General features: G+C 42.5%; 1 long non-coding RNA gene across 1 annotated transcript in view; it reads left to right on the top strand.

Moving 5' to 3' along the window:
• Positions 1-18,238, top strand: part of LOC133363625 (uncharacterized) — a 33,557-nt gene extending 15,319 nt beyond the window's left edge. The window contains exon 2 of the long non-coding RNA XR_009757718.1: positions 18,101-18,238. This is a non-coding gene — a long non-coding RNA (uncharacterized LOC133363625). The remainder of the gene's footprint in view (positions 1-18,100) is intronic.

Genomic DNA, 18,238 nt, shown 5'->3' with positions numbered 1-18,238 from the left:
AGTTCAAAAAAGTAACTTTTCCAAGCTCTGCTGACTGGGATTTTGAAGAACAGCTGTCAGTCAGAACGGTGATGGACACTAGGCTGAAGGAACTGAGGGAGCATTTATCAAGGAGAGCCCAGGCCCAGTAGCATGGCTTGTCTAACATCTGGATTGCTTTCAAAGCCTTTTTATGTTGCCTACCCTGATGTTTTGCGAGAGGATGGTATAGAAATACTTTTATACTATTTTATTTATCAGATTTATATCCTGCCCTTCCTCCCAAGAGGAGGCCAGGGTGGCAAACAAAAGCACTAAAAACACTCAACATCATAAAAACAGACTTTAAAATATATTAAAACAAAACATCTTTTAAAAACATCTTTTAAAAAAAGCTTTAAAAACATATTAAAAAGCAATTCCAACACAGAAGGAGACTTAGAAGGCTTGTTGAAAGAGGAAGGTCTTCAGGCTTGTTGAAAGAGGAAGGTCTTCAGTAAGCACCAAAAATATAACAGAGATGGTGTCTGTCTAATATTTAAGGGGAGGGAGTTCCACAGGGTACATGCTGCCACAATAAAGGTCCATTTCCTATGTTGTGCAGAATGGACCTCCTGATAAGATGATATCTGTAGGAGGCCCTCACCTGCAGAGCGCAGTGATCGGCTGGGTATATAAGGGGTAAGACAGTCTTTCAGGTATCCTGGTCCCAAGCTGCATAGGGCTTTGTACGCCAAAACTTGCTAGTTTTGAACTTTATAAACAGTTAATTAAATAAAAACTGTTGGTGTTGTCAGATCCCAGAACTGAATAAGAGGGCTCAGTTGTCTCAGAAGTTGCTCATTCCTATGGATGCTTAAAGTAAGTCACCTTGTTCATCAGGGCGAGATCCCAGGCAATGTTCCCATAACCTCCCTTCACTGTGGTTTATGCTGCTGCTGCCACAATTTCACCAAAAAAAACCGTAGCCGTGGTTTATTTGCTCCTAATGCTTTTTCTCCCTCCAGGTGTAAGGATGGGTCTCTCCCAGGAGTAAGCAAGCCTTTGCTTCACTTTATGGCCTTTGCCCTGGTGGTTGTCACCACAGACTGACTTGTTGCCACTGCTGTGCCACCCGCCTGGCTTCCAGTAGCGTGGTGGCAGGGCCCTGGAGGCACCTGATGGCCAGGACCCTGCCTGGCCCAGCGTTCCTTGGGCTGCCCTGGGAAATGTAGCACTTTGAGGGGTAAACTGTAGTTCCCAGGATTCTTGGGGGAGGGGAGCCATGGGCTTTAAATGTATAGGACCTCAGTTAGATCCCCCCCTGCATGGGCTGCTGGTTCCCGTTCTCTGAGGAGGAAAGACAGAGATGTGCGCCCAGCCATGCTTCTGCAGTCACTAGCAGCGGGGGTGTGTGTGTGTCTAGGCAGGCTTTAGTCCCTGGCCCCCCTCCTTTTCTAGATGGAGTTAACCACTGAACAAGAGGGGAGATTGGAGGATGGCCAGAGGAGGGGGGATCCTCCCATCCCACCTCCAAGAGCTTGCGGCATTAAAGGCGACTCAAAATGCCTCTGGCTCCCCTGAGCTCCTGTGGCAGTTTGGAGGAAGAGGAGGGGGAGGGGGCCATCTGGCCCCTGTGGCCGGTGCTCCTCCTTTGTGGAGTGCGGCAGGGGAGATGGCCTTGTCTGAGAGAGATGCAGCTGCTGTGAAGATGATCCTGTGTGGGGTTTGCCCAGATTGCTCTTAGCTGGGCCAGAGAAGCTGTCTACTGGCATGTGTGTTGGGGGGGGTTGCTGGCCCAGGGCTTCTGAGCATGGTGAGGTGGGGTGACTCCTGCCAGGCCCCAAGGAGAGAGGGAGGGGCCCTCCTGGGGGCTATTTATTCCTCCCTCCCACACAGCCTAAGTACATTTGCCCTTGGCTTGAACCAGAATTGTTGGACCAAGGCTCACACACCAAGAATGTACATCGGGCATTCTTCGAATTGCAACAGCCACCCACCAAAGAGAGAGAGAGAGAGAGATCAAGGAGGCCAGGCCAAGGGGACTGCAAGACAGACCTAGGAGAGGAAAGGACAGATCACCGCTTGTTTACTTACTTATTTATTTATTTAAAATATTTCTATCCTGCCCTTCTACCCTGTAATAGGGCACTCAGAGTGGCTTACAAAAATAAAATCAAACACGTACATAATAAAATTGTACACAGTAAAATCACAAAAACATTAAAATAAATTAAAATACATAAAATACAATTAAAATACATAAAATACCACACACGCATGCACGCACGCATGCACGGACGGACGGACGGACGGACGGACGGACGTAGTGGGGTTAAAAGAACTACAAAGGTAAAATTTTATGTAGAAGGCATAAAATCAGTGTCAGGCTCTCCCTTCAGTCCCTCCCAAAGACTCTCTGGAACAAGATCGTTTTCAGAAGTCTCTGGAAAACCATCAGGGAGGGAGCAGAGTGGACTTCTTGGGTTAGGGTATTCCAAAGCTTGGGGGCCACAGCTAAAAAGGCTCTCCCACATGAGAGAGCTTTTTACTACATTTATATTCTACCCTTCCTCCTGAAGGACCCCAGGGCAGCAAACATGGCAGCAACAGAATACAGTTAAACACAGCTTAAAAACAACCCTCTAAAAACAGTTAAACACTTCTAAAAACCACAACCTAATCTCACAGCTAATAATTTCAGGGCAGAGTTGTCAGGAACAGACCTCTTGGCCACCCAATGGCTGGTGTTTTAGATTCTTCCTAAAAGTTAATAATGAGGGAGACAGTCACACCTCACTAGGGAGGGCATTCCACAAACGGAATCACCACCGAGAGGGTCCTCTTACGAATCCCCATCAACTGGGCAACCCACCAGTGGTGGCACCACCAAGAGGGCCTCCCCTGCCGCTTGTAGGGCCTAAGATGGTTATTGCCACTTAAGGATACTCAAATGTATTATCAAGATTCATGGCTCATCCTGGACAATGGCAGTTCCCTCTCATAGGCCATCAGTGGCAGCAGCCCTGTATGTGTTTAGAGACAATCCCCCCATAGCTACTCACGAGTTACAACATGCCACATAACACAAAGATCAGCCCCTGTGGCAGTTGCAGGTGCCAACTATCCCCCCATATCTACTCTGTGAACACTATCACAGGGCCTGATCATGTCATCTACAGCACCAAGGGTTCATTCACCTGCTTATCTTCCTATGTGACATATATGCATCTTTGGCCACAATGCCCTTCTGCATCCTACACAGGACAAACAGTCCTGTCTCTGTGCAAACATATAAATTGCCATGAATCTTCTGTCAGAAATGGCAATATCCAAAAATCGGGGTGGGTGGGTTTCAACCTCCCAGGACTCTCTGAAACTGATGTTAACGTGACCATTCTGGAACAAAGAAAATTGAAAGGGAAATTGCCACGTGAAACTACTGAACTGCAATGAATCAAGACGTTCTTTTGTGGACTGAAGTGGGACAGAGTTTTGTTTTTTAGAAATCATACTGTGTGTGTTAATTGGCTTATCCATGCCAGGATGACCAATAGTGTTGATATTGTTTTTGGTGATTGGCCATTGTTAATAACTGTCATGCCTCCATCGGATGAGTCCTCAGAGGAGGATGAGGAGCACAGTAGACCCAGGAGAGAGAACAAGCAGATCCACCCCAGAAGCAGCTCCAGACCTGCCACCACTGGAAGATGATCAGGATACAGCTGAAGCCCCTCAGTCAGACTCAGAGAGTGAACAGGAGGCCCTTCCACTCCCTGTAGAGCAAAGACACCTGCAAGTAGCAGAGTAACACAGGCATTCTGGCCATTTAAGGCTACAAGCTCCCAGGAGTCAGAGGGCTGATTGCTGGCACCTGAACCAGGGAGAGGAGTTTAAAAGGCAGTGAGATACCCTTTGCTGGAAGCAATGTCAAGACGCCAGTGTCAGACCCTCACCAGCCATGCCTTGAAACCTGGATTACCCTATTAGAATATCAAACCTTGCTTTGTTAACTGACTTTACCTTTTGGAAGATGACCTGGTACATGCACTGAGACCCCTTGACCCTCTCCCTTGCTTATCTGCTTTACAACCAAGGCCCTGCTTAGGCAGCTGTCGGCTAATTGTTTTACAGCACCGTCTATCAACTCTATACAGCTAGCAAAGACTGGCAACCCTGACAATAACATAATTATCACTGTGTGTATTATTCTGCATTTCCTTTCCTTCTGACGTCACTGTTTACATCCCACTGTCCTCTCACATGTGTCCACTAGGGTTGCCAAGTTCTTGGCCTGAGGCTGATCCTGTATCTTTAGGAGAAGAGAAAGTCAGCCAAGTGCAGGTGTTCTTTCAACTCTGTAATGGGAAAAACCACAAGGTGGAATTCTCCCTTCCCAATGCACAACTTTTAAAGATACAGCAGACCTCTTGGTTGCCAGGCCCAGCCTCCAAGAGGTCTTCTGTAGCTTTAAAAGCTGTGCAGGGGGGAGGGAGAATTCCACCTTGTGGTTTTTCCCATTACAGAGTTGCAAGAACGCCTACACTTGGCTGACCTCTTCTAAAGATACAGGATCAGTCTCAGGCCATGGACCTGCCAACCCTAGCGCGCGTGCGCACGCACACACACGCACGCATGCACACGAGAGAGAGAGAAAGAGAGGCTCAGGATAATATTCTGTGCATCTGATGAAGTGGTCTGTAATACATTTGTTAGTCTGTAAGGTCTCACAAGTCTGTTGGTTTTGCTGCAATAGACTGACTAATGGATGCTTTCTCTCTGGGAATTGTTAACCCTATCTATTTAAGTCTGTTTGTATAAATGCAGTGCTTCAAAGATTTTGAAGTGGCCCCAGCTGTCAACCTGCTCAGCCTTTTAGGTCAGTTTTAAATGAGCCCTAATAATAAATAATTTTAGCATCTTAGCATGTGCTTTTTAAAATTTTTTAAATGTGTTTTTAAATTTGTATATTTGTTTTTAATGTTTTAATTGTTGTAAACCACCCAGAGAGCTTCGGCTATGGGGCGGTATACAGATGTAATAAATAAATTTGGAGCTGTACTTTCCCCTTTGACAACAGAAAACACATGGCTTGTCACATCAGCGTTTAACAGTGAATGAGTTAATATTTTATTTTTCATGCATAATGCTAATGTATAGCCCTTAGGTGGTATTCAATGTTAGTCTTACTCAGAGTAGACCCATTAAAGGTAATAGACATGACTAACTTACGTTAGTCTGAGTAGGGCTTAGTTGAACATAACCCAATATATATATATTTGAACAGAATTTAAGTATGACACAGGGAGGCAGTGAGTGAGCTGGCTTCTTAAATGGGCTGCACCAACCACAGTGGTCTGTAGTTGGCCCAATGAAAAGAGATTTTAAAGACAGCAGATCTGTGCAACCAGCACTGTTACAGATGCCACATCATATTTGACCTGCACTTGTAAGACATTGTTCTTTTAATGTTGCAGCACCTACACTTTGGAACTCCCTGCCCATTGACATCAGGCAGGCATCTTCACTGTACTCTTTTCAGCACCTGCTTTCGATGTTTTGTTTAGACAAGCCTATCCAGACACCTAGATGCTGAAGTATTTTAATATCTTTTTGTCTACTGTTGTTTTAATTGTTTTTAAAAATGTTTTAATTATTTTTTTAACATCTGTTTTTATTGATAATTTTTTTTGGTAAATTGCGTAGAGGTTTCTCAAAATCAAACGGTATATAATTTTTGTTAAACAAACAAATATAAAAAGGCCTCTGTTGGACGACACGCACAGAAAAGTGTCACCTCAGTTTGAGAAGCACAGCATTCATGTATATGGTGACTGGTAGCAACATCCGAAATCAGGACTGCATCTCCAAAGATGGAGAATTACATTTTTTGTATGCTTATTGTGTTCTTCTTCTTTTGCTTCTGTCCTGTGTTACTACTGTTTCTACAGAGCATCTAACCTAGAAAATAGTATTTCTCTCATTATTCATCCTAGAAATCTGTGTCAAATGTATTTTTATTCTTTTCAAAGTCTCTTTATTGGTCAATGTCATATGATGGTGAAGACAGCCTTTTGTGTTTCAAACTGGAAGTTATATTCTATTTCGGATGCATTAACAGTTGAATCTGAAACTGCAGCTTTGATGTAAAATCAGACTGATTACAATATGTTGCTACTTAAGCAATGACTCTAGCTGTTGGAAAAAACAAACTTTGCCTGGCCACAATGCATGTGTTCAGTCTGCTATGCTTAAACCACTCCACTTAAGGAAGAGTGGGCAAGATCAGTTAAAAACAGAGCACACCTAGAAATTTTCTAGAATATATTTTACCTCACACTGATTTATCTTGTGCAAACTGAGACACTCATCTCCACTGGAGACTATTGTATAGAATAGTCAGTGCCATTACTCCACAATTGCTTTTGGAGTTGTTTAGTGTAAATTGTGCAAAGTGTTACTGTACTTCACATATTCACAAAACTGAAGCAAAAGAAAATAATTTACCATAGGAAACTGCACTAAAATTCCAATGTAAATCAAATATAATTAAAGCAAATATGTGAACTACACCAACTGTCTTAATATTGTTGCTTCCTTCCTGCTAAAACAAGATGAGCACAACACAAGTACATGTCTTGTTTCTGTTATCTGGGCTGATTGCAGGTGATGCCACCACTCACCATAGACTCAGAGGGACGTTACCAAATTCTTCCAAGCTACACAGGAAGTGGATTGGACTGTGAAAGACCAATCAAAATTGTGTTTGCATTTTTACAAATTTGTAGGGCAGCACTATATCTCAGAGGGGAGGTCAGGTCTCCTGTTTCCCTGGTGCTTTCATTATAGCTGCCCAATTTCCCTGCTTTTTAAAGTTTGATAGAAATATCTATTGGCTATAGGTACATTCTTAAACCGCAAGTTTTTTTTTGCCTATTAGTGAATAAATATTGCTGACTTTCTAACAACCCTGAGAATATAGAAAATCTCTTTGGAAGATCAAAGGCTGTTAGAGGCATCTTTATGCTCACAGAAGTGCGAGCTATAGTGAAAGAGTTAAAGATGGGCTTTCGCGCTCTGATGGACTTCTGTCTGAGTATTACCTGACTTTTATAATTGAATTAGAAACACCCTTATTAAATGAATGAATCAATATGATTACAGATGATGCTTCATTCTTGGAATATGGCCAAGATTGTTGTATTGCCAAAACCTAACAAGGATCTTTCTAATCCAGATGTTTACAGATTGATATCTTCATTAAATCAGGACTTAAAAATATGGCCATCTATGATAACAGCAAGGTTAAATCAGGTGATTGGGAAATACCTAAGTATTTCCGACAAGGGTTTAATAAAGAAAATAAAAACATTGACTATTTTATTATTATTATTATTATTATTATTATTATTATTATTATTATTATATCCAGCCCTCCCTCCCAGCAGGAGCCTGGGGCAGCAAACAAAAGCACCAAAAACATTAAAAAATCATAAAAGCAAACTTTAAAACACATAAAACAAAACATCTTCAAAAACGTTACTTAAAAAAAGCTTTCAAAACATCTAAGGTTAAAAACATTTTTAAAAAGACTAATATAAAGAAGCTGATTAATATAATAAAAAGGTCACAAGATGTAAAGTTTAAAACAACATTGTTTTTTCTAGATGCAGAAAAAGCATTTGATAAGATAGAATGGAATAATCCTGTAAAAGTACTGGATTTGTTTAATTTTAAGAATTTAAGTAGTGGATCCAGCTATTCTATTCAAGCCCAAGGGCACAGGTCTCTATCAATGGCTATTTATCTGATGTCTTTAGATTAACAAGAGGAACTAGGCAGGGTTGCTCCTTGTCTCCTTTGCTATTTGTCCTAGTTGTTGAACCTTTTGCCATCAGTATAAGAGAGAATCCAGAAATCACTGGAATTCATTTTGGCTCATTAAATACAAAAATATTTTTATATGCAGATGATCTGCATATAACATGCAGATCATGTAGATGACTGTTCAGTTTATAACAGCAATACGGCTCAGCAGTATGACATGTGAGAAGGATCTTGGAATTGTCGTTGATCACAAGCGGAATATGAGCCAACAGTGTGATGTGGCTGCAAAAAAGGCAAATGCTATTTTAGGCTGCATTAACAGAAGTATAGTTTCCAAATCACGTGAAGTATTAGCTCCCCTCTATTCAGCACTCGTTAGGCCTCATCTTGAGTACTGCGTCCAGTTCTGCCCTCCGCACTTCAAGAAGGATGCAGACAAACTGGAACAGGTTCAGAGGACGGCAACAAAGATGATCAGGGGACTGGAAACCAAGCCCTATGAGGAGAGACTGAAAGAACTGGGCACGTTTAGCCTTGAGAAGAGAAGACTGAGGGGAGATATGATAGCACTCTTCAAGTACATGAAAGGTTGTCACACAGAGGAGGGCTGGGATCTCTTCTTGGTCGTCCCAGAGTGCAGGACACGGAATAATGGGCTCAAGTTGCAGGAAGCCACATTTCCACTGAACATCAGGAAAAACTTCCTAACTGTTAGAGCTGTACGACAATGGAACCAATGACCTAGAGAGGTAGTGGGCTCTCCGACACTGGAGGCATTCAAGAGGCAGCTGGACAACCATCTGTTGGGAATGCTTTGATTTGGATTCCTGCATTGAGCAGGGGTTGGACTTGATGGCCTTATAGGCCCCTTCCAACTCTACTATTTTATGATAACGTTTTGACTTTTATGTCCCCTATAAAATCACTTAGGCATGTGAAAGATATACAAGACATATGAGACATATGGGTCATCCTTTTCTTTTTTCTTTTTTCTTTTGGGGGGGTTGTTTTAAGGTTGGGTGCCTGCCTGAGTGGTGGAAGCCTACATCGGGGCATGTGTCAATTACAGGGGAGTGATGGGGGAAGGGTGGGAGGCCAATGTATACCGAGGCTGGGCGGCAGATGCTGGTGGAAAGCTAGGGCAGGTCACGTCAGGTAAGAGGAACTAGGGAGAGATGCATAATATCTGTCCCCTGTTCCGGGCCTGTCCAGAGCCAACAGACAGCTGGGGGATGCTTGACTCCATACTCTGGCCTTCGACTGCTGCTGTGCAATGCCAGGTCTGTTGCCCAAAAAACATCCCTCATCCATGATATGATATTGGATGAGGGCACGGACCTGGCATGTATTACGGAAACCTGGCTGGATGAGGCTGCTGCTCCTATCCTTGCGCCCATGTGTCCAGCTGGGTTCTCGTATGCACAGCAGCCGAGGGTCAGTAGTCGGGGAGGGGGAGTGGCGGTTATTTACCGAAGGTCCCTGGTTCTCACCAGACCTCCTCTCTGTGAGACCAAGGTGGCAGACTGCATGTACTGGAGGTTGGGCCCAAAGGGCAGTCTAGGGATTCTGCTCGTGTACCGTCCACCCCGCTGCACGACGGACTCCCTGGCCGAGGTGCTGGAGGTGGTCTCGGCTGTGCGTGTACAGTCCCCAAACCTGCTGGTATTGGGGGACTTCAATGTACATTCAGAGGCCATCCTTACTGGGGCGCCTCGGGACTTCATGGAAACCATGGCTTCCTGGGAGCTGCACCTTATTACAATGGGGCCCACCCATGTAGCCGGTCATGCACTCGACCTTGTGTTTGTCTTGGGAGAGGAGGGGAGTGATCTGAAAATTGGGGGTACATCCATCACCCCCTTGTCATGGTCAGACCACTACTTGGTGAGGATGGACTTTTCGGTGCCACAAACCCTCCGTGGGGGTGGAGGACTTTTAAAAAATTGCAGAGTCCTTCAAAGCGCCCCCCCCAGTTTTTGACTCTTTCCTTCCCTCAAGCTAGATTCAGTGAGTGGGGAAGGCAGGCAGTGGGAGAGCGCGCGGATGGGGGCAGGGCGATTGAGCCAATGGAAAGGGCAGGCTGTGGGAGACAGCGGGGGTGGGAACACACATACACACACACAGAAGTAAGTTCCACTGAGTTTATTGCAGCTTACTCCTGAAGTGAAAGTGAACATAGAATTACAGCCTTTAACTTCTAAATGCAGTCCTTTCCTTTAAATACTAGGTGATTTATCAATAAATATTATAAAAAATTATGTCTGTTAAATGTTCAGTGTGTCATCATGTGACTCTTACTGTTGCTTGTTAAACACCTGCTCTTCAGGATAGTGCCACAAATAAATCCCAAAAAGTCTGCTTTAAACTTGCTCCAAACCCCCTGTGGCATGTAATGAATGTAATGAATGTTCCAGTTTGTCTGCATCCTTCTTGAAGTGCGGAGACCAGAACTGGATGCAGTATTCAAGATGAGGCCTAACCAGTGCTGAATAGAGGGGAACTAATACTTTACGCGATTTGGAAACTATACTTCTGTTGATGCAGCCTAAAATTGCATTTGCGTTTTTTGCAGCCACATCACACTATTGGCTCATATTCCGCTTGTGATCAATGACAATTCCATGATCCTTCTTGCAAGTATCCCCCATCTTATAACTGTGCATTTGATTTCTTTTTCCCAAGTGTAGAACTTTGCATTTATCCTGGTTGAATTTCATTCTGTTGTTTTCAGCCCAATGCTCCAGCCTATCAAGGTCCCTTTGTTTGTCTTCCACGGTATTCACAAGGTTTTCCATTTGGAAAGGAAAGGGGCTTCCCCTCTGCCCAGTGCCCACCCACCCAATATCCTCCCCTCCCCCTCCTCTTCCCCTCCCTGCCCCTCCCCTGGGTCAGTGTTGAACTATGAACTGGGTGACCGGGGTTTGAATCCCCACACAGCCATGAAGCTGACTGGGTGACCTTGGGCCAGTCACTGCCTCTCAGCGTCAGAGGAAGGCAATGGTAAAACCACCTCTGAATACCATTTACCATGAGAACCCTATTCAAAAGGTCACCATAAGTCTGGTTGACTTGAAGGCAGTCCATTTCCATTTTCAAATATGATTGCATATAAATAAATCCCACTGAACTCAAGAAGTATGCAAATGATCAAACCCAACCTCCCTTCTCCTCCCTCCTATCCTCTCCCTCTTGCCCTGCCTCTCCCTCCCTCCCCATTTCCATCCCCTTCCAATCCCCTCCCCTTCCTCCCCATGGTCAGTTTTACCTATCTTAAGCATGATTGCATGGAAGTAAATACCATTGAACTCTATAAACATGCAAATGATCAAACCTGCCCTCCTCTCCCCCTTCCTTTGCCCCCCTCCAATATACTCCTTCCCCCCCCTTTTCCCCATGGCCAGTTTTTCCTGTCCTAACCATGATTGCATAGGAGTAAATCCCATTGAACTCAATAAGCATGCAAATGATCAGACCTGCTTTTCCTCTCCTTCCCCTCTCCTCTCCCTTCCTCTTCCCCTCCCCTCCTCCTTCTTCCTCCTCCCCTGCCCACTCCAGCCCTCCCTCCCTCCCTCACCCCCTGGTCAGTTTTACGAATCCTAAGCTTGATTGCATGGGAGCAAATCACACTGAATTCAATAAACATGCAAATGATCAAACCTGTCCTCCACCCCTCCTCCTCCTTCCTGCTCCCATCCCCCTCCTCCCCTCTGTGTTTCCTCCCCTCCCTCCTCCTTCCCTCCCCATCCTCTGTGGGCAGTTTCACCTATCCTAAACATGATTGCAGGGGAGCAAATCCCATTGAACACAATAACCATGCAAATGATCAATCCATTCTCAGCAAACTTGCACAGGACAGGATCCCATTTCTTACCTCCTGGATTAAAAAGCAGGGAAATTCACTAATAGGCAAAAAACCTTGCGGTTTAAGAATGTACCTATAGCCGACAGCTATTTCTATCAAACTTTAAAAAGCAGGGAAATTGGGCAGCTATAGTGAATGCACCAGGGGAGCAGGAGACCTGACCTCCTCTCTGAGATATTGGACTGCCCCACAAATTGGTCAAAATGCAAACACCATTTGGGTTGGTCTTTCACAGTCCAATCCACTTCCTGTGTAGCTTGGAAGAATTTGGTAACGTGTCTCTGAGCATATGGTGAGTGGTGGCAACACCTGCAATCAGCCCAAATAACAGAAACAAGACATGTGCTGTGCTGATCTTGTTTTAGCAGGGAGGAAGCAACATTATTAAGACAGTTGATATAGTTCAGATGGTCACTTTGAATATGTCTGATTTCCTTTGCAATTTTAGTGACGTTTCCTATAGGAAATCATTTTCTTTTGTTTCTATTTCTGTGAATATGTGAAGTTTGGAAGTTGTTTAAAAACACTATATTAGAAGCTCAACTGGAGTGCATACCGCAGATCAGAAAAGGTACCGCCAGGGCCAAGAAGATGCCAGCATGGTTAACGAGCAAAGTCAAGGAAGCTCTTAGAGGCAAAAAGTCCTCCTTCAGAAAATGGAAGTCTTGTCCGAATGAAGAAAATAAAAAAGAACACAAACTCTGGCAAAAGAAATGCAAGAAGACAATAAGGGATGCTAAAAAAGAATTTGAGGAGCACATTGCTAAGAACATAAAAACCAACAACAAAAAATTCTATAAATACATTCAAAGCAGGAGACCATCTAGGGAGGCGATTGGACCCTTGGATGATGCGGGAGTCAAAGGTGTACTAAAGAACGATAAGGAGATTGCAGAGAAGCTAAATGAATTCTTTGCATCTGTCTTCACAGTTGCAGGAAGGGATTCTGAAGAACTGAGACAAACAGTGGTAACGAGAGAGGAAGTTATAGGCTTAATGGACAATATAAAAACTGACAAATCACCAGGCCTGGATGGCATCCACCCGAGAGTTCTCAAAGAACTCAAATGTGAAATTGCTGCTCTGCTAACTAAAATATGTAACTTGTCCCTTGGGTCCTCGTCCGTGCCTGAGGACTGGAAAGTGGCCAATGTAACGCCAATCTTCAAAAAGGGATCCAGAGGGGATCCCGGAAATTACAGGCCAGTTAGCTTAACTTCTGTCCCTGGAAAACTGGTAGAAAGTATGATTAAAGCTAGATTAACTAAGAACATGATAGAAGAACAAGCCTTGCTGAAGCAGAGCCAGCATGGCTTCTGCAAGGGAAAGTCCTGTCTCAGTAACCTATTAGAATTCTTTGAGAGTGTCAACAAGCATATAGATAGAGGTGATCCAGTGGACATAGTATACGTAGACTTTCAAAAAGCGTTTGACAAGGTACCTCACCAAAGACTTCTGAGGAAGCTTAGCAGTCATGGAATAAGAGGAGAGGTCCTCTTGTGGATAAAGAATCGGTTAAGAAGCAGAAAGCAGAGAGTAGGAATAAACAGACAGTTCTCCCAATGGAGGGCTGTAGAAAGTGGAGTCCCTCAAGGATCGGTATTGGGACCTGTACTTTTCAACTTGTTCATTAATGACCTAGAATTAGGAGTGAGCGGTGAAGTGGCCAAGTTTGCTGATGACACTAAATTGTTCAAGGTTGTTAAAACAAAAAGGGATTGTGAAGAGCTCCAGAAAGACCTCTCCAAACTGAGTGAATGGGTGGAAAAATGGCAAATGCAATTCAATATAAACAAGTGTAAAATTATGTATATTGGAGCAAAAAAATCTTAATTTCACATATACGCTCATGGGGTCTGAACTGGCGGTGACCGACCAGGAGAGAGACCTCGGGGTTGTAGTGGACAGCACGATGAAAATGTCGACACAGTGTGCGACAGCTGTGAAAAAGGCAAATTCCATGCTAGGGATAATTAGGAAAGGTATTAAAATAAAACAGCTGATATCATAATGCCGTTGTATAAATCTATGGTGCGGCCGCATTTGGAATACTGTGTACAGTTCTGGTCGCCTCATCTCAAAAAGGATATTATAGAGTTGGACAAGGTTCAGAAGAGGGCAACCAGAATGATCAAGGGGATGGAGCGACTCCCTTACGAGGAAAGGTTGCAGCATTTGGGGCTTTTTAGGTTAGAGAAAAGGCGGGTCAGAGGAGACATGATAGAAGTGTATCAAATTATGCATGGCATTGAGAAAGTGGATAGAGAAAAGTTCTTCTCCCTCTCTCATAATACTAGAACTCGTGGACATTCAAAGAAGCTGAATGTTGGAAGATTCAGGACAGACAAAAGGAAGGACTTCTTTACTCAGCGCATAGTTAAACTATGGAATTTGCTCCCACAAGATGCAGTAATGGCCACCAGCTTGGATGGCTTTAAAAGAAGACTAGACAAATTCATGGAGGACAGGGCTATCAATGGCTACTAGCCGTGATGGCTGTGCTGTGCCACCCTAGTCAGAGGCAGCATGCTTCTGAAAACCAGTTGCTGGAATCCTCAGGAGGGGAGAGTGTTCTTGCACTCGGGTCCTGCTTGCGGGCTTTCCCCGGGCACCTGGTTGGCCACTGTGAGAACAGGATGCTGGACTAGATGGGCCACTGGCCTGATCCAGCAGGCTCTTATGTACAGCAACATTTTGCAAAATTTACACTAAAAAAACTCCAAACATAATTGTGGAATAAGGGCACTGACTTCTGCAGAATAGTCTCCAGTGGACCTCAGGTGTGTCTCAATTTGCACAAGATAAAACAGTGGGAGGTGAAATATATTCTAGCAAAATGGTAGGTGTGCTCTATGTTTTTAATTGACTGTGCCCACCTTGCCTTAAATGAAATGGTTTAAACATAGCAGGCTGAAAACATGCATCCTCTTTTTTCCAACAGCTAGAGTCATTGCTGAAGTATCAACATATTGGAATCAGTCTGATTTTACATCAAACTGCAGTTTCAGATTCAACTGTTAATGCACCCAAAATAGAAATAGGACATAACCTCCAATTTGAAACACTAACGGCTGTCTTCACCATCATATGACACTGACCAATAAAAAGGCTTTGAAATTAATAAAAATAAATTTGACACAGATTTGTGGGATGAACAGTGAGGGAAATAAAATTTTCGAGTTCACATTCTCTGTAGAAACATTAATAACACAGGAAAGAAGCAAAGTAAGAAGAACACCAACAAACAGAAAAATATAATTCTCTATCTTTGGAGATGACAGGTGTTGCCACCACTCACCATATGCTCAGAGGCACATGTTACCAAATTCTTCCAAGCTACATAGGAAGTGGATTGGACTGTGAAAGACCAACCCAAATTGTGTTTGCATTTTGACCAATCTGTAGGGCAGTCCAATATCTCAGAGAGGAGTTCAGGTCTCCTGCTCCCCTGGTGCATTCAGGATAGCTGCCCAATTTCCCTGCTTTTTAAAGTTCAATAGAAATAGCTGTGGGCTATAGGTACATTCTTAAACCGCAAGGTTTTTTGCCTATTAGTGAATAATACCTAATTTGAAACAATTGGTAGAATTTAATAATGAAAAATTACTACGGGAGGTAGAAAAACAACTTAGATTTTGGCATATTTTGAAATAGCAGGCTCGGAAGATGCATTGTCAAATGAAAATCTAGGTTTGTATAAATGTGTAGAACTCTTTTTAACCAGGAGAGTCATATTTTTAAAGTATTTATTCATATCTACGTAGGATGCATACATCCAATCTAGTCCAGCAACATCTGCAGGGGTATAAGTTGTAATTGCTGTTTTTTAAAATAATGTTATTTGTTATTTAATTTTTGTAAATTGTATTGCCTTCACTGATGTATTTTTATACTTGTGCCTATTTTTTTGTAAGTCGCCTTGAGGGTCTTTTGGCCAAAAGGCGGGGTAGAAATAAATTTAATAATAATAATAATATTTTACCTCTTTCCTCAATGGGCCATATCACATCTATTAAGATGAACAGTCTCCCAAAATTACTGTTCTTATTTATTAACATATCACTCCGAGTCTCAGTATCTTAAATAAATGAGAAAGAGTTATGCTAGATTTTATAGGGGATAAAAAACTTCCAAGAGTTGCAGGAAAAGTCCTTTATAAAAGAAGCCAAGATGGAAGAATGGTAGTGGCCAACATCAAGGGTTATTATCAAGCAGTAAGAGTGACACTCTTAAAAGATTGGCTTTTAAGATCCTGTTATACAAGCTGAAAAATATATCTTAAAAAGGCAAACAAAGGCTATGTTATGGTACTGTGAATCAACTTGGGGGAAAATTACAGAATTGGAACCATCTGTGAATACTGGCTTATATGTCTGGTATAAATTGAAAGAGAAACCTTCACTGGGGTTATCATCTTATAACTTATACCCATTCCCTTTATAACAGAGGTTTGATTCATACAAGAGGTATGTTACGAGACTTGACGCCATGGCTTCAAGAGGAGTTGGATGAAATTCAAAAATGGATGCATGGGAGTATGGCAAAATCATATGCTGCAATTTCCAACTTAATGGACAACATTAGACCGCAGCTTTTCCAATATTTTCAGATTAGAGAAGCTACATTGAACCTAATTAGAAAACACGGTGAAGAAAAAAAGAATCTAAAGCAGAAAAGTAATTTTTATCAGAGCACAATAGATGCTTAATTAGCAAGTTCTAGTGGATAATATTGCATTTAGAGAAGTCACTGGTGAACTTCTATACAGACATCTTGATGAAGATCTTTATTCCACTTTCTCATCAAGATGCCTCTACAGAAGAGTGGAATTGGATATGGGGCAAGGTGGTAAGCAGATATCAACTGAACTACATGTCATGTATTAATGGTATTTAACACAGGTAGAGTGAAATATATAATGATTCTCAAGCCAGGTGCTAGAGATGTAATATGACAAATGCTGATCTATGCATATATTTTGGAACTGCCCCAAGATTCAAGTGTATTGGAAGTCGATTATGTAACATAATTCAGGATACGTTGCGCTATATAATTCCAAATAACCCTAAAACCTTGCCCTTAGATTACATGAAAGATATAGTCCTTGAAGATGAATCTTTGACTACTGAAAGGATAAATATTGCTTAAATTAGAAATCAGAAGAAGGCTAGGGCTGGGGAGGGCAGCTGTGAGAGAACTAGAAAAGGTCCTCAAATGCAAAGATGTATCACTGAACACTAAAGTCAGGATCATTCTGACCATGGTATTCCCGATCTCTATGTACGGATGTGAAAGTTGGACAGTGAAAAAAGCGGATAAGAGAAAAATCAACTCATTTGAAATGTGGTGTTGGAAGAGAGCTTTGCACATACCATGGACTGTGAAAAAGACAAATAATTGGGTGTTAGAACAAATTAAACCAGAACTAACACTAGAAGCCAAAATGATGAAACTGAGGTTATCATACTTTGGACACATCATGAGAAGACATGATTCATTACAAAAGACAATAAACAGCAGGGAGCAGAAAAAGAGGAAGGCCAAACAAGAGATGGATTGATTCCATCAAGGAAGCCACAGACCTGAACTTACAAGATCTGAACAGGGTGGTTCATGACAGATGCTCTTGGAGGTCGCTGATTCATAGGGTCGCCATAAGTCGTAGTCGACTTGGAGGCACATAACAACAACAACAACAGTTTAGAAACAGAAACCATCCACCCATCTTAGTGTATTATAGGAGGATTTGGGATATCATACTATGAACTAAATTGACCTATTACAAGAAAGAGAAGCATGGTCAGACACATTGGTCTTTGGAGTATTTTTTTGATGAATGCCGAAAGGCAGGTTGTGGGAGCAGGAAGAAAGCCTATGAGCTGAGCCAGAGGAAAAGGAGTTAGCACAGTGTGAAAAAGACCAGGAACAAGAAAAAGAAATGTTGGAGGTTAGCTGAGCAGAGAATCAAAGTGTACCCAGGAAGACCTCCTCTCTCTTCTCTCCGCAGTGTCCAGAGAAGGTTCCCATCATACCAGAAAGGTGGCCTAATTGACACCTTTAAAAATCTCCTTTGAGAACGTGCAGTGACATCCCAATTCCCGATGATGCACTCGTGATTGCCAAGACTTGTGTACCAATTGCTGATATATAAGGGCTTGTTAGCCAGTCTAGAGATGTAAAATTTCCAGAAATTTTGAAGCCATGGAAAAAAACGTTCCCTCTGTCTATTTTTTACCAGGAACTTCTCTCCCCCTGGAAATTATAGAAAAATATGCAGTATTAATTTTTTTAGCACTCTTTACAGACTGAATACCACTTTGTTACTTTAGGAACATAAACATATTATGTATAGCTTGGTTTGCCAATAAATTTATCATGTTTGGAATATTAAGAGTACAGTTAATTCAGACAATAATTACAAACTGAATTTGCCTTTTAAATTTTTTGTTACAGATGGAGCTACAAGCTGCTGAACAGTAAAGCACCAAAAGCAGGAGCATCTCTTTGGTTTTGCAGGGTATGAGGAGCAGGGAAAACAGAAGAAACAACCAACATTTTATGTTGAAATAAATAATCAACTTATTAAATTTA

This window comes from Rhineura floridana, chromosome 9 (genome assembly GCF_030035675.1).
Source record: "Rhineura floridana isolate rRhiFlo1 chromosome 9, rRhiFlo1.hap2, whole genome shotgun sequence".
Lineage (NCBI taxonomy): Eukaryota > Metazoa > Chordata > Lepidosauria > Squamata > Rhineuridae > Rhineura > Rhineura floridana.
This window is presented reverse-complemented; position numbering and strand designations above follow the sequence as displayed.